This window comes from Dermacentor silvarum, chromosome 3 (genome assembly GCF_013339745.2).
Source record: "Dermacentor silvarum isolate Dsil-2018 chromosome 3, BIME_Dsil_1.4, whole genome shotgun sequence".
Taxonomy (NCBI): Eukaryota; Metazoa; Arthropoda; class Arachnida; order Ixodida; family Ixodidae; genus Dermacentor; species Dermacentor silvarum.
Genome location: NC_051156.1, coordinates 74,842,573 through 74,860,238, shown reverse-complemented (window position 1 = coordinate 74,860,238; position 17,666 = coordinate 74,842,573). Strand labels below are relative to the sequence as shown.

The following is a 17,666-nucleotide window of genomic DNA, read 5'->3' as shown; positions in this document are numbered from 1 at the left end:
AAACATCCTATTTAGCCCGATGGGCTAGATCTAGTAAACATAAATACCCAAGTTAGTGGACGAATTGATGGCCGTCGCCGTAACACAGTGGGTAGTGCAACACACGCGTAATGCGGAGGTTGTGGGTTCGGCTCACGCCGGCGACAAGTTACCTTTTCGTCCACTTTCATTTCCCCTCTCTTCGTTCTTTTCTACATTCCAATTTCAACCACACTTAATTTCCCCGGTGCTTTCCTTGGCTTCATTGTCTGTTGGCTTTATGTGGTTATGATCAACAAAAATCGAGCCCCTCGGTTCCTCTTCTTCTTTCGTTTTTTGATAAATGCAGCAAAGATGGTGAAATCTTTGCGTGGGATGTGGAAAACGACAAACGCTGTAAGCTAAAGTGAATGAGCAGATGACATCCCAACCGTTGCCAATCACCGTTCACCATCTTAGACCTTAACTGCCGCAGCGTTGTCAATTGACACAGTAGAACAGCTTGAAGGCATCCTTTGCTCGCTCGACTCCGATATTGCAATATTTACGGAAAGCTGTGTAAATGAAGATATATATGATAGCAAATTTGTCCCGATAAACTAGAGATTATTTCGCAAAGACCGCGAGAGAAGAGGAGGGAGCGTAGCCACTCTTTTTACATATTCCCTTCAAATTATAAGAATGCCAGACACCCCGGGAGTAGAAATCCTTTTCTGCAAATTTTGTGTCAACAATATCAAATATATTCTTGGTGCCGCATACACGCCCCCTAACTCGCTTGTTGCAAACTTCGAATCCTTAAGAGAGTACATATGCACCCATTTAAAAGAAGCAGATAAACTATCCTTAACCGGTGATTTTAACCTGCCGAATGTTGACTGAAGCACATTTACGTCACGCTCCGCCACAAATATTAACAGTGAAATGATTGAAATTGCTCTTAATTTCAACTTATTACAGGTAGTTAAATATTTCACTGGAATCCAGAATGATTCAAGTGCAGTTCTTGATCTATTTTTTTAAGTGGAAATATGCAGGAAGATGTCGCATGTATGGCACAGACGTCATTTCAGATCACCAAGCAGTAGTATTGTCGTTGCATGTGCCCCTGGCAGTATTTTTCTCGTGGAGATGACGTGTCTGTAATTGATACACTAGAATTTCATCTGGATCACATTAAAAATAACACTACTAGCATGAACGATCTGTGGCTTTTATTCAAAGACAATATTTTATACTGTGTGATTGCGAAAAAGACTACGCGTCGGAGTCCCTGGATTTCTCGGGAGACGTTCTTCTGGCAACGCAAGCTTAAAAATCGCGCAAACCTGGAAACTTGTTAAAATTCTGAAAGGGTCATTGAGGAAGTGTCAAATAATTTAAAACAAATGATCACAAATGGTACACAGAATAACTTTAATGTACAGCTTCCTAATTTTATGAATACGTCTCCAGAGAGATTCTGGAGGATGATGACTTCTTCTCTTTCCGATATGTTCATAAAAGACGGTAGGAGAGTACACGATGAGCAGGTTGTATGTTCTGCTTATAACTATAATTTTAGCAGTGTACTTACAAAGATTGACGATCAGTGTCTGCCTTCTTTGTACATGGATTTGCCTTCTATTCCTCATATTTTTATTTCTGAGCATGACTTATCTCAATTACTGTTAAAAATTGACGTGAAAAATGTGAGTAGCTTGCACTAGTGGAGAAAGGCTGGAGTAAACAGCGGAGCGGGTGACCGACCTAGCTTCTTTCAAGTTTTACTACGCTTGGTTAAGTTTTGCTAGGAAATGCTAAGTGCTGCTAAGCACGGTATTCCGAATCGGCTCGCCGCCGCACGACGCACTTCACAACGCACGACGCACTTCAAGATGAGCGGCTTCTTTTTCGGGTGTACGGATCTTATTTGGTGATGATGATGTATGGTGTTTAATGGCGCAAGGGCCAAGTATGGCCAAAGAGCGCCATGCCAGTGTTTGTGAGTTTACAGTGGAGCGAAGAATTCTGAGAAGTAGATGAGGCGTGGCTGTAAAGGGGCCTAAAATAATCGCTCTAAAGTGCGTAAAATATACATGTACTAAAATCATGGCAATGACTAATGAGGTGTACTATGAAATGAAGAATGCATTGAGAAAGAAGAATACTATATTTAAAATATTTAAAATGCAGTAATTGGCAAATAGCACTACTGCCTAAACAGAGCCCTTGAACCACAAGGGCCTGGAGGCATGTGCTATAAAAAACTGCTATCACAGCGACATCCTCTGGAAAGAGGATGCGCTACGAAATAGTTGGGCAATAACATGCAGGACCACATCGTTCAAAAATTTGACGACTGCTTTGGCATTAAAAAGCGGTTCTTCACCAAGAAACATAATGGGGTGAAGCGGGACATGATATTGGTACGCTTGTGGAAAATATTTATTTCTTTCTGTTTCGGCTTCCCGGCACTCCACGAGGAGGAGGAGGAGGAGGAAAAAACTTTATTCTGACAGGGCATTTGAGACCTGCCAGGTCCCCTGGGTCCCCGCGCGACTCCACCGCACTCAAACGTTCATGTTTAACATGTCCATGACGCTAGCAGCCCGGATGGCGGCGATCTTCTGCCTTGCCGGGTCCGTGGAGCGCAGTGAGGTCTCCCAGTCCTCCCTGGTTTGGAGTGGTGTCGGGCCGCCAGGGGGAGGAGAAGCCGGACAGGCCTGGAGTATGTGGGTGAGGTCTGCTTTCGGCGCATTGCACAAAGGGCAGGAAGGTGGAATGGGTCTGTAGTGGGAGAGGAGGGATGGGGTAGGTAGGGTGCGCGTTTGCAGACGGCGCCACAGGTGTTGCTTCCTGGTAGTGAGGGAAGAGTGGGGCGGTGGGTATATTTGCCTCTCGGCGCGAGCATTCGCGATGAGCTCAGCGAAGGTACACGCACGCTACCTCGAGAAACCCCCCATGAGGTCCGCCTGTGCCCGGTTTCTCGACCCTCGGGCTAAAGAATCGGCGGCCTCATTGCCGGGGTTTCCCGAGTGCGCGGGCACCCAGATGAGCTCAGCGCTGCGGGAGAAGGGGGGGTTCTGGGTCAGTATGTGGAAGGTGGCAGGGTGAACTCTGCCTCTAGCATAATTTAGCAGTGCAGTTTTAGAGTCACTGAGGATGTAGGTAGCACTGGAGCTGCCGAGCGCTAGCGCTATAGCGATCTCTTCCGCTTCCTCTGGGTCCGTTCCCTGGGGTAGTTCCTTTATTAATGGAGGTGTGTTCGGTGTGTAAGCAACCGCTGTGGCTCCGTGCTGATCGCATGCAGCATCTACCCATATTGCGTTCTGTTCATCGCCGTACCGTTTATGAAGGGCTGCTGCTCTGGCTTTCCGCCGCTCGGGGTTTTGGTCGGGGTGCATGTTACGAGGGAGCGGTCGAATGCGTAGCGTTTGACGAATTTCTGTAGGAAGGGCTTTTAGGGAGTCATGATTAGCAGGGATGCGAATTTCGAGTTTTGAAAGTATATGCTTCCCGGTAGAGGTACTGGCTAGTCGGAGATATTGTGCCTGTAGGTGTCCGTCGGTTAGTTCTTGTATGGTGTTATGCATGCCTAACTCCGCCAGTCGTTCGTTACTGGTGCTTTTGGGCAGGCGGGGCGCAGCCTTGGTAGCTTGTCTGATTATAGAATTTATTGTTTGGGTTTCGGTTATATTGAGGTTGAGGTAGGGGGTAGAGTACAGTACTCTACTCATGGTATACGCTTGTACTACTCGCAGAGTATCTTCTTCCCGCAGGCCGTGAGCTTTATTTGTTACTCTGCGTATTAGCTGCGTGGTAGCTGCTAGCGTGCTCTTTAGGCGTTTGATGGTTTCGGTATTTCTCCCATCTTGTTGCAGGTAAAGGCCAAGGATTCGAATAGTGTAGACCTGTGGGACCACCCTATCCTGTAGGTAGATTCTAATAGGAGTATGATACGTTCTACCCTTTGGCGGGATCAAGAAAAGTTCAGATTTTTCCGGTGAGCAGGTGAGGCCTACCTTGGTGGGTGACCTCTTCCTGTATTACCATTGCGGCTGTTTGCAGTGTTTCTTCGATTTGCGCGTACGATCCATATGTAGTCCACAGGGTAATATCATCCGCGTACAGGGTATGGTCAAGATGGGGAATTTGCTGTAGCTTCCGCGCGAGCGGAATAAGTACTGCGTTAAAAAGGAATGGGGACAGCACTGAGCCTTGCGGTGTGCCTACGTTCGCTAGTGTGTAGCGGCGTGTACGAAGGTCGTCTACGCACATGCTGGCCGTTCGGTTTTGCAGGAAAGCCTTTATGTAGTTGTATGTTCGTTGGCCAACTCCTAGGTCTATCATGGCCTTTAGGATGGCCTCGTGCGTGACGTTGTCGAAAGCCTTCTTGAGATCAATCGCCAGTACCGCTTTAGTGTGCGCAGGTATGAGTGGGTCCAGAATAGCTGTTGTGAGTTGCAGCATGGCATCTTGCGTGGATAAGCCCGATCGGAAACCAATCATTGAGTGTGGGTATTGACTATTGTCTTCCATGTGACCGTGCAATCTAGCTAAGATGACTTGCTCAAAGAGTTTGCCTAGGCTGTAGGTAAGGGAGATGGGGCGCATATTTTCTGGGGTAACTGGTTTGTTAGGTTTCGGTATTAGTATGACGCTCACATGTGTCCACTCCTCTGGAAGTGTGCCGCTCTGCCAATGCTTGTTGAAGATACCGGTAAGTTCTTGCAGGGAATTGTCGTCTAGGTTTCTAAGAGCGGCGTTTGTTATGCGATCTTCGCCTGGCGTGGTGTTGCTGAGTCTATGAAGTGCTGCTCGGACTTCTTGTATAGTTATGTCCCTGTCTAGTTCATTATTTGGTGGGCCGGCGAAATCCGGCAGTGGAGTGAAAGTGCCCGGCGAGGTGTGTAGGCTCTTAAGTTTCTGTAGTAGCGCCTGCGTGTCGTATTTATGGTTGTGTGTTAGTCGAGCGACAAGATTTCTAGTGTGTTGTTTACTTTTCATGGGATCAATTAGATGTTTTAAAAGATGCCACGCTCGAGCGGTACTGAGATTGCCTCTGAGACCCTCACATATCTGCTGCCAATTCTGTCTACAAAGTTGTTGGCTGTAATCCTGAATTTGCTGTGCCAGCTCAGATATCCTGCTTTGGAGCTTCTTGTTGCGTTTTTGCTTAGCATATCTTTTCATGAGACTTTCATGCGCTTCTATCATATGCGCCAATTTTGAGTCCATAACTGGAACTTGCTGTTCTGGTCTATATTCCTTGGTGCACGCCGCTTGGTCCTCGAGGACTTGTGCTGTCCAGGTTAGCGCATCCACCGGCCCTGTTTGTTGGTTTGTTTCCCACCGTTTTCTAAATTTATCCCAGATGATAAATTTATGCTCTATTCTTTTTCGAGACGCTTGGGGACCTGAGACTTGAACTTCGATAATATAATGGTCACTGCCTAAAGTATGTGTTGTTCTATGCCATTGAAGGTTGTGGATGCGTCTGCCCATCGTGAGATCCGGACTTGTGTCCATCATTCCTGCTGTACCTTGTCTGGTGGGGCAGTCGAAATCATTGTACACCGTGAGCTGGGACTGTTGAGCTTGTGTCATGAGAACCTCCCCTCTGCCAGAAGTTCTCTGGTATCCCCAATCGATGTACGCGCAATTAAAGTCTCCGGCCACTATTATTGGTGTTTTATTTGCCGCTGCGGTAATTTGCGCTATTAGGTGAGCGCAGCGCGTTGCTGCCATACTCCGCGGATTATATATATTGGCGATGAGTAAGGAATCCTGTTGGATGTCGAGTGGGATAACTTCAAGGACTACGTTTTGTACTATGTGGGAGAATGAAAGTTGCGTATACCTTATGAACCGCTTGATAAAGGTGGACACAACCGGAGTAGTATCGTTTGGTGAGTGATAAGCAGTATATCCTGGAAGCGATATGCTTGTTTTAGGGTCCTGTAGCAGAATTAGGTCTGGTGGGTGTTCCTCATTTAGTATGAGTTGAATTAGCGCTTCTCGCTTACGGCGTATGCTGTGACAGTTCCAGTGCCAGAGTTTTATAAGGGGAGGAGTCTTAGAATTAGATGAATCACCTGCCATTTTCCTGCCCAGTAGTTTGGGAAGTGGAGGGGGGATGAGTGGTATGGGGTAGGGGCACCGCCTGCATTTGGTTGATTGCCTCCGCCACCATTAGGCCTATCTGTGTCCTGAGCTGGGTACAGAAGGTATCTAGCTTGTTCTCTAAAATTTTGAAGCGTTCGTCAATGAGGCTGTCGATCCGAGCTTCGAGAGTTGGGAATCGAGCCTCGAGTGTTTGCAGGCGGTTGTCTAGGAATTGCTGAAATTCATCGCGCATCTGCTGTTGGAAGTGTGCTAGTTTCGCTGTTAATTTTGCCTCAAGTTTGGCTTCAAACTGAGCCTCCATCTCAGCTGTTTTGTCTGATTGCTCCAGCTCTGTTGTTTTGGCTGATGGCGGAGGAACGTCTTTTCTTTTTTGTAGGTGGGGTGGAGGTTGAGGTTTTTGCGGGAGATGAACTCTGGGTGTCTAGGGGTAAAGGGTGACCAGTGGGTGGGTGTGAGGGTTGGGTGATGGTTTGGGTGACGGGTGATGGGTGGGGTTGGGTGATGGTCTGTCGCAAGCTTCTTACCTCCTCTCGAAGACGGATCATCTCCTCGTCCCGGGGGTCTGGCTTGTGGACGATTCGTTCTGCCCATGTGAGCTCCTCGGGGGCCTTCGGGGGGGGGGGGGGGGGCTGATGGATTCCATCTTGGAAAATCTTCTGGGTGTAGCTGGCGTCTTCCCGTTGTTTCCCTGTTTACCGGTGGCTTCGTTGTTTGTTGTCGCTTCGTTGCTTTACACCATCCTGTTCCTGTAAGGTGCTCTCCGCAGCACAGAATGCATCGGGGCACGCACTGACGTGCTCTGTCTTCGCCGTGATCTTCGCCGCATCTTGGACATCTCGGTATTTTCGGTTCTGGACACACATCATATCTGTGTCCTGGGGCGGGACAGTTCGTGCAGGCCTCTGGTCGCGCCCTATATGGCGTGCACAGGTGTACTCCCCCATATTAGATGATTCTACGGGGGATGGGTCCTTGGGCAAAGGTTATAAGGATGGATTTAGACTTGCCCATGCGTCTTGCTAGTAGAATGCCTGCTTCCGGATTTCTCGCTCGTAGATCTTGCAGAAGCTCTTCTTCCGTTTCATCCCAAAAAGCATTCGATATCACGCCTCTTACTGTGTCCGCTGCAGGGACTATGTGCGCTGCCACCCCATACGCTTTTGCGTTTAGGGTAATGCTTCTGATTTTAACCAGGTTAAGCGCTGATTCCTGGTTAGTGGTGGCTAGTGTGCACGTGTTGTTCATTGGGTGCACGCGTAGTCGCACTTCTTCTTCCATCGGTATCTTCGCCGTTTCGTAGAGGCAGCGGAGCAGCAGCTGCGGTTGTATGTTGGGTAAGAATAGGCCTCCCTGTGAGCGGAAAACTACCTTAATCGCATGTTGTGGCAGTGGAGCCATTTGGCGACTTTTGCGCTTCACTTGCTGCGTTGCACGCAAGTGCGCCGGGTTCGGGCGGTACGTCGGACGCCACGTCGACGCGGGGAGCGTTTCGGTGCGTTCCTCGGATGCCTTCGGTTTTGCGCGTACCCCGTTTGTATCTTCCATTCGGGCTTTTGACTGGGACTTGCCTTGATAGGTTCCGATGATCTTAGTCCAGTCTGCTAGGTCGTAGTCCTCTTCTCGGAGGGTAGTTCCTTCGACCTGTACTTCCATCATCGTGGGCTGCCGGTGATTCGCCGAGCTAGGACTCGCGCCTGGCATGGCGCGGCCTGTACGGCGTGTCGGTCTTCTCTGTCCAATAAGTCACGTTTGCTGGACGATATGGTCGCCAAACTTGGTGAGTGGCCTCCACTCACCTTCGGGTAGCTACACGGCAAGTTTCTTGAAACGAGATGACAATTTACCAGAAGGGCAGCATCGGTCTCACGGAGCCGATGTTGCATGCGTCCGCACTCGCCCGTTACCTGGACGCGTCTCTCCACGAGGACATGGAGGACGGTCAGCCTCTCACCACATCTACCACATGTTGTTGGTTCATCACCAGTAAGGAAACAATTGTGGGTGCCATATGTATGTCCTATTCAGAGACGACAGAATAGGACATCAGTTCGTCGTGTTTTCGTTATGGGAGGCCAGAAACCTAACTGTGGTTTAATGAAGTGAAGCTTATTATTTATTTCAGCGTCCCACAAGCGTTGCCAGTGGCTTCGCAGTTTCTTTCGCAGGAAAGGCTTCAAATCTGTTGCAGGAACAGCAGTTGTAGGGTTAATAGCCTGAGATGTAACACATGTGGCCATTTGATCTGCTCGAACATTACCCTCAATGCCTCTATGACCGGGCACCCAGCATATAATTACATGCCGGTTTGATATATACGCTCTGCATAGGATGGAATAGAGCTCAGTTAGTACAGAATTTTTGTCTTTGCAGAGTGACATCAGGGCTTTCACGACGCTTAAGGAGTCTGTAAATATAATTGCTTTTTGAAGTTTTGATTTCCTTATATGGTTCACGGCCGACAATAGTGCATGGGCCTCAGCCGTAAAGATACTCGTTTCCGGGTGCAGTACACCGGATTCCGAGAAGGATGGGCCGACGGCTGCATACGATACGCCGGTATGTGACCTAGAAGCGTCTGTGTAAAACTCTGCGCATGAGTACTTGGATTGAAGCTCTAGGAAGTGCATTTTAATGTGTGCCTCTGGTGAGTTTTTCGTGACCTCTACAAATGATGTATCGCAATCTATGAGTCGCCACTGCCACGGTGGTAACAGTTTCGCTGGAGCCATAAGACAATGTTCAAGAACTGGAACACCTATTTCCTCACTAAGGTTCCTCACGCGCATAGAGAACGGTTTCCTCGCTGCAGGTCGGTTATGGAAGAGTAGCTGTCATATCGTTTATGGTGGAATAAGAAGGATGTTAATTGTTTGCTTGTAGTGTCAGAAAATACGCGAAACTGCTATATGAACGCTGCAGATGGAGTGACCACTGATTCGACTCTACATAGAGGCTGTGGATAGGACTTGTTCGGAAAGCACCGGTCGCGAGGCGGATACCCAGATAGTGAACGGGGTCTAGTATTTTAATGCATTTGGCGTTGCGGAATTATACACTATAGCTCTGTAATCGAGGCGTGAGCGAACAAAACTTTTATAGAGGATAAGCAGACACTTTCGATCACTACCCCAAGTCGTACGCGACAGAAGCTTTAAAAGGTTCATTTTAAAGGCATTTTGCCCTCAGATACTTGATATGAGGAATAAACGTAAGCTTGGAATCTAAAATAATGCCTAGAAACTTATGCTCGCTGCTCACAGAGAGCGCATCTCCTTTGATTTGTATACTAGGGACAGGCGTTATGCCTCTCTTGTTTGTAAAGAGTACGCAAGTGCTCTTCTGGGCGTTTACTTTAAGGATCTTATTTGGTCGGCCCATGTCAAGGCTACTCGCGGCGGCTCCGAGCTTTATTTCCCCGGTGATGTCACGGCCAAGCTGCACCTCCACACTTGCCGGGGCGTGGCTGGTCGAAACCTGCCGAGCCGCCGCCATATGCGCCGGCTGCATGCAGTCACGGACACCGCGCGCCTTTGGCACGAACGCGGGGAAACGTGGACGGCATCGGCAGCAGCTCTGCGCGTTGCCTAATTGGTGCTGCTACAATTTCTCTTTCTCTCTCGCTCTCATTTTCTCTGTCTCTCTCCCGCGCATAGCGCGCACCACGCGCATGCCCTCCTTCCCTCTCCTTAACGTCTCATGCCAAGGCAACATGTGTACGGCACGGAAACGAGGCGAAGCACACGCTGCTCCGCGAGGTGGTTGCTAGGCAACGCGCGGTGACGTCATCGCCAGGCGCAGTTTTTTTGTTCGCACTACGCGGCCTAACCAAGAGCTTGAACGGCTCCGCTGTTAAAAAATCCCCGGTCCAGAAGGCATACCAAAATCCTTCTTAAAACGGTATGCCGAGTGGTGTGCGAGTACTTGGAAATTTCGCTCAGTAAATCGCTTGAGGATGGCATGCTACCGGATGACTGGAAAACAGCAATAATCAACCCCTTATATAAATCGTAAAATAAGAATTGCATTAAAAAATATCGACCAATTTATTTGATTTCGATGACATGCAACATTTTCGAACACATAATATCATCATCATCATCATCATCATCATCATCATCATCATCATCATCATCATCATCATCCTCATCATCATCATCAGCCTATATTTATGTCCACTGCAGGACGAACACCTCTCCCTGCGATCTCCAATTACCCCTATCTTGCGCTAGCGTATTCCAACTTGCGCCTGCGAATTTCCTAACTTCATCATTCCATCTGGTTTCCTGCTGTCCTCGACTGCACTTCCCTTCTCTTGGTATCCATTCTGTAACCCTAATGGTCCACCGGTTATCCATCCTGCGCATTACATGGCCTGCCCAGCTCCATTTCTTCCGCTTATTGTCTACTACAATATCGTCTATCCCCGTTTGTTCTCTGATCCACACCACTCTCTTCCTGTCTCTTAACGTTAGTCCTAAGATTTTTCGTTCCATCGCTCTTTGTGCGGTCCTTAACTTGTTCTCGAGCTTCTTTGTTAACCTCCAAGTTTCTGGCCCATATGTTAGCACCAGTAGAATGCAATGATTGTACACTTTTCTTTTCAACGACAGTGGTAAGCTCCCAGTCAGGATTTGGCAATGCCTGCTGTATGCACTCCAACCCAATTTTATTCTTGTGTAAATTTCTTTCTCGTGATCAGGGTCCCCTACGAGTAATTGACCTAGATAAACGTACTCCATTACAGACTATAGAGGCTGACTGGCGATCCTGAATTCTTGTTCCCTTGCCAGGCTATTGAACATTATCTTTGTCTTCTGCATATTCATCTTCAACCCAATTCTTACGCTTTCTCAATTAAGGTTCTCAATCATTTGTTGTAATTTGTCTCCATTGCTGCTGAATAGGACAATGTCATCTGCAAACCGAAGGTTGCTGAGATATTCGCCGTCGATCCTCACTCCTAAGCCTTCCCAGTCTATGAGCTTGAATACTTCTTCTAAGCATGCAGTGAATAGTATTGGAGAGATTGTGTCTCCTTGCCTGACCCCTTTATTGATAGGTAACTTTCTAATTTTCTTGTGGAGAACCAAGGTAGCTGTGCAATCTTTGTAGATATTTGTTGAGATATTCACGTATGCCTCCTGTACTCCTTGATTACGCAATGCCTCTATGACTGCTGGTATCTCTACTGAATCGAATGCTTTTTCATAATCTATGAAAGCCATATAGAGAGGTTGATTGTACTCCGCAGATTTCTCGATTACCTGATTGATGACATGGATATGATCCATCGTAGAATATCCCTTCCTGAAGCCAGCCTGTTCTCTTGGTTGTGTTGCCCTGATTCTATTGGAAATTATCTTGGTGAATATTTTATATAATACTGATAGCAAGCTAATGGATCTGTAATTTTTCAATTCTTTAACGTCTCCCTTCTTATGGATAAGTATAATGTTGGCATTCTTCCAGCTCTCTGGTACACTTGAAGTTGTGAGGTATTGCGTATAAAGGGCCGCAAGCTTTTCAAGCATGACATCTCCTCCATCTTTGATTAAATCTACATTTATCCCATCTTCTCCAGCCGCTTTTCCCCTGGTCATGTCTTTCAAGGCCCTTCTAACTTCATCGCTAGTTATAGAAGGAGCTTCTGTATCCGGTTCATCCCTATTTCGAATGGAAGTAGCTTGGCTGTTTCGGGAACTGTACAATTCAGTATAGAATTCCTCCGCTGCTTATAGTATGACATCTAAATTGCTGACGATATTACCATGCTTACTTTCAGTGCTTACATCTTGCCTTGTCCTATGCCAAGCTTTCTTCTTACTGATTTCATGCTGCGTCCACATTTTACGGCTTTCTCAATCTTTCCCACGTTACAATTTCGAATATCCCTTACTTTCTTCTTCTTGATCATTTTCGACAATTCAGCGAATTCTATCTGATCTCTTGAGTTGGACACCTTCATGTTTGACGTTTTTTTATTAGGTCCTTTGTTTCTTGGGAGAGCTTCCCTACTGGTTGCCTTGGTGCCTTACCTCCCACTTCAATTGCTGCTTCTGAGACCAGTCTAGTTACGGTTTCATTCATTACCTCTATATAATCTTCATCTTCCTGTTCTAAAGCTGCATATTTGTTTGAGAGCACCAGCCTGAATTGGTCTGCTTTCACCCTTACTGCATCTAGGTTGACCTGTTTCCTGTTGACTAATTTCACTCTTTCTCTCTTCAAATTGAGAGAAATCCTAGACCTCACTAACCTATGGTCACTGCACTTTACCTTACCTAACACTTCTACATTCTGCGCTATGCTTGGATTGGCAGAGAGTATGAAATCTATTTCATTCCTTGTTTCTACATTAGGGCTTTTCCAGGTACACTTCCTGTTGCTGCGCTTCCTGAAGAATGTATTCATTGTTCGGAGCCTATTCCTTTCTGCGAATTCCACCAACATCTCTCCTCTTGCATTCCTAGAATCGATGCCGTAGTTGCCAATTGCTTGCCCCCCAACCTGCTTTTTGCCCACTTTTACATTGAAGTCGCCCATGACTACAGTATACTGAATTTGCACCTTTCTCATTGCTAATTCGACATCTTCATAAAACTGTTCTATTTCTTCATCATCGTGACTGGAGGTTGGGGCGTAGGCTTGTACTACCTTCATTTTGTACCTCCAATTCAGCTTTATTACGATGACTGCTACCCTGTCACTAATGCTGTAGAATTCATCAATGTTGCCCGCTATGTTGTTATGAACTAGAAGTCCTACCCCGGATTCTCTCTTATCTGGAAGACCACTGTAGCAGAGGACGTGGCCATTAGTCAGCACTTTGTAAGCCTCACCAATTCTTCTAACGTCACTAAGGCCAATAATATCCCAGGCAATGCCTGATAATTCCTCACATAGTCCTGCTAAGCTAACCTCACTCGAGAGGGTGCGCGTGTTGAACGTTGCCATGTTCAGTTTCCATTGGCGGCCTGTCCGGACCCAGAGATTCTTTGCACCCTCTGCCACGTCGCAGGTCTGACCGCCGCCGTGGTCAGGTGCTCCGCAGCCACTGTGGACTGAGGGCCATGGGTTAATTGTCGGAGTCATGAGGGGGGTAGTGGCCGAATACTGCACCAGGGATGCCAATTCCTGTTCGGGTGAGGGAGTGACTTTGATGAAGCTATCCATAATCTATACCCATAGTCTATACGCATGTAATTGGTTTCCTTGATTAGCACTGCGTATTGACGAACGCTCAGCACGGATTTCGGCGGGGCTTTTCCACACTCATTTAGTAAAAACAATTCAGGATTACGCCAACACATTAAATAATAGAAGACAAACCGATGCTATATTCATGGATTTCAGTAAAGCTTTCGACAAAGTAGCCCACAGGAAATTATTTCAGAAATTGAGTTTTATACTGAGATATCATAAACTAAAATGGATACTAGCGTAGCTGACGAACAGTTCCCAATTCGTTAGGATGAACCAAACACATTATCTGTTGTTTCTGGCGTTCCTAAGGGATCCGTGCTGGGTGCACTTTTATTTTGCCTTATATAAATGACGTTGGCAATAGCCTATCCGTCAAAATTAAACTTTACGCGGATGACTGTATACTTTATGTCGAAGTTGACTCCCCCTAAGATCAATTACGGCTAAATAGTGACTTCGGCAAAATAGTTGCATGGTGCCATCAGTGGCAAATGTCTAACAACTATAAAAAACGATCTTTATGAGGACACCAATAAAGAAAAAGCCCCTTCTTTTCCGCTATTTTTCCCAGAATACTTATATCTCCTAAGTACTTCACTATAAGTACCTCGACATGCACATATCTCACAATCTTTCCTGGTCAAAACATACTGACAGTGTAATGGCTGATTGTCTTCGCAAATTGTTTACCCTGACACGGTCGTTAAAATTCTCGACAACTGCTGTCCGCCTTGTGGCATATAATACAATAGTTCATCCTACTTTTGAATGTGCAAACATCATTTGGGACCCCTTCAAAAAAACAAAAAACAAATAAAGACTAAAAAAGTAAAAGAAAGCTCTTCGATTTTTCTACAATTCTTAAGGTCGATCTTCTATAACACATGTCCTTAAACGTACTGGCTTCTCTTTGATTACAGAACGAAATCGTGCTTCCCGATTAAAATTATTTTTTCAGCTGGTGAAAGGCCACTACCATATTGATATCTCGCACATCTTAACACCTTCAACTGGTGATGCTACCCGTCAGGATCAATCTCTAGCAGTAACACCGTTAACACTGCATAACAACTGCTTCAAGTACTCTTATTTTACAAGAACAATAGTTCATTATAATAAACTCACTGATGAAGTCGTTACAGTAAATTCTTTATTCTATTTTCAGGCGCACCTGCATTCTTTACTCCATCGCAATTAAGTTATTCGCTGCTTTTTGCTTGCATTCTGTCCTTTTTGCCATGTTGAACTCATGCTTCGACAAGATTGCTTGTAATTGCGTGTAATATTGCGCGTGAACACTATAATATTGTCACAGTATGTACTGTGGGAAGAAGAGGACATGGTTGGTGCCCTGCGAGACCACAAAGGAGATTCTGGGTTTTCGCTTCTCTACGCAGACATTAAAACCCATCTGTAAATACTAGTACGCTTCTTCCTTCCCGTAACAATATGATCGTACGTCGTCCTGAAGGGAACATCGCATTAGACGACTCTTGCACAGGAAAGTGCTTAGTGCACCTGAGAGTACTCCTGCCGGTGTGGCTGATTATCGCCGCTTAAGGGCGCTAAAATGACGCATGATGGATGCTCGCACGATACAGTTAAAAATGTGAGAGGCTGTACGTTACCAGAACTCTAATGTGGGCTCGTTATTAGATATTTGGACAACGAAACGGCCTTTTCGAACGGGAAAGTAGGAGACGACTCACAGGAGCGCTGACTAGCAACGAGAACGCTTAATTGCACAGAAAAGCTACCTATATGCGCGTGTATCACGAGGTGCAATAGAGCGGGTCACGTTTACGAATCCCTTGAATACGAGAAATATTTTTTAGGAAAAGATACGCAGGGCTCACTGACGCAGGGTTCACCATACTTGTGGGCAGTAAATGCTTAAAAAATCTCGAGCCTGCTTTGATTCCCACATCTTTTCAAGACTTCCACAAATGCATCAGCCTGAAAAGATATCGGTAGCAAACAACGAAATGCGATTTGTAAATATGTCCTGCTTTCTTGCACCCACCTGTTGGTGCCCACATGTGTGTAGCATTTCCCTACGAAAAAATTAGGGGCAGCTTCACACCAGTGGTGCGAAGACTGTGCAAACAGCGAAGCTGGCGCCCCCACCTAGCTTTATCTCGGTTCGGGCAAATTTTTGCAAGGTTATGCTTTGAGACTCTGTCACATTTTGCACAAGATCACCCCGGAATCACCGACAGCCCAAGTACCTACGAACACTCGGTCATTAAAGTTTCGGGACGCTTCTGTACGCTCAAACGCGTTTGCTCGGTTTCGCGGGCTCGTAACTCCGGATCCTCTGCAAATCGATGACGTTTCGCCACCGCTTCGGCGCCGCGCTACTCGCGATACTCCGCACGGCGCGGCGACGTCATGGCTCGGCAAAGCTAAGGCGATGCGGCGCGCGCGATGACGTCGCGGTTTACGCAGCTGTCGCGAGGCTCGGCGGAGCTCGGGCATAGCGTTGCTAGGCGACGCATGGTGACGTCATCGCTAGGCGGAGGTTTTGCGCCTTACAATCGACGGACCATCCTCGAGCTTAAACACCTTCGTTAGTTCCAGGGGTATGTGCCATTGCGCTGTGGGACCCTTTCTGCACGACCGCCAGGATCAGCCCATATTTTCTGTTCGCTCTGCGCGGACTAACGGTCGACTTAAACAGCTCCGCTGTTAATAAATATTGGAGTTGCTGTTCAGCGCTCTTGTCTCCTGCGGTTTGGTCAGAAGCACTGTTTCTTCGCTATCCGAATGTCACTGGCGATTGGCGGCATTGACGCGGCCACCACTCAGCCCTCCCGCCTCTTTTGCTGGAGGCAGCGTTCTCTCAACGCGCCTGTCTTGGCTGCATAGCGCAGCCTTCCTTGCGCGGCGCATCTTCCGCTCTTCTGAAGGCTGATGACCCGCGTAGGACGTGCTCACCACTCAGACGAGCGCTTTAGGACTCAGGCTTGCCGAGATGAGAATCCTTCGAATTCACTCGGTTTCACGCGTCCGAAAATCAGACTCACGAACTCTTAATCACTCGGCCTTGTTCACGTTCACGCGATTAATGATTCATTCAGGATCAAGTAACAACGTGCTCACACTCAGTGCATCTAATGGAACAGCAGGTACACATACACAAGGAATAGGTGTCCTAATACTCACTCAGCTTACCAGACATAGGCTCACTTGCCTCAAATTCGCAGGACCCACTGCGGTGACTTTGTAGGTATAACGTTTTGATGCTGAGCACGAAATCGCGAATTCGATTGCCTTTTGCGCAGGCCGCATTTGGTGGTCCCTGATAACCCACTTGAAAGTTTCACAGGCTGAGCAATTACCTGAACTCGCAATAACGAGCTCACGTAGAGGTATTTGTTCAATTAACAGCCAGATCTCAATGTGGTGGCGCAAACATCGGCGGGCTGCATTGAATAACAGCAGATGAAGCAGACTTTTGTGTACGTGTGTTTGGTTTTAAGGAGCCGCACGCCGCTATCCAGTCTGAAAATCCTACCTATATTGTTTAAATATCGTTTCTGGGCTTGTTTCGAGAACGGTCATTTTGGCGCCTATAAGTGCCTTCACACTAAACTTTGTACAAAGCTGGCATCTTATGCACGTAAAGCTTTATTTAGTGGACGCCACTTATTTACTCGCAGGGCGTCACGCAGGCTAATTGGCTCTGACGTAATGCGTTTATCATCTCCCATGTCTCCGCAGCCATTTCGTTACTCTGATAGACCACCAGTTAAACACTGCGTGCCCAAATTCATTTCATTATCAGCATATTACCTGGAATAATTGTGATGAATACATTCTTGCGAAATTTTTATTGCATCGACAAGCTTCACCACCATAGAGTGTTGCTTCTAAAACGCGCTGACTGAATATTTTTTTTTGTAGCGATGACACATAGCTACCACTCGTGAGTTCAGACGCTTTGTCATATGCCCTCCAACCAATTTTTATCCATTTTCAGATAAGGGGAATATACTTACCACCAAGGACACCCAGTACAAGCGTGAGGAACAGTATTCCATTTGCAAAGTAACAGGCTAGGAAAGTCAGGCTGAGCAGGAAGCCGCCGACCACTGCTGCTACCCAGATCGTGAGCAATTGTATCACAGTGCCTCCGAGAAGTACTGCGCAGACAATGAAAACGAAGCAGCCATTAGTGATGATTTCTTCCACTAACTATTGCGCTTCGTTCATACTTGATGCCAAAAACATGAGGTTTTCGTATACAAGGTCTTATGAGAGTTGGACTGAGAGCAGATAATGGCGCTCATTTGTTATCATGATTTGGTTCAAGTCAGGCAGGAGGCAAGAGAGACATCCGAGCAGACATGTGTGTAACCAAAGCAAGAAAAAGT

General features: G+C 46.8%; 1 protein-coding gene across 1 annotated transcript in view; it reads right to left on the bottom strand.

The window, feature by feature from the left end:
* Positions 1-17,412, bottom strand: part of LOC119444484 (uncharacterized) — a 38,954-nt gene extending 21,542 nt beyond the window's left edge. Inside the window, exon 1 of the mRNA XM_037708880.2 lies at positions 17,292-17,412. The gene's annotated coding sequence lies outside the window, so the exon portion shown is untranslated. The remainder of the gene's footprint in view (positions 1-17,291) is intronic.
* Between the last annotated feature and the right edge of the window lie 254 nt (positions 17,413-17,666).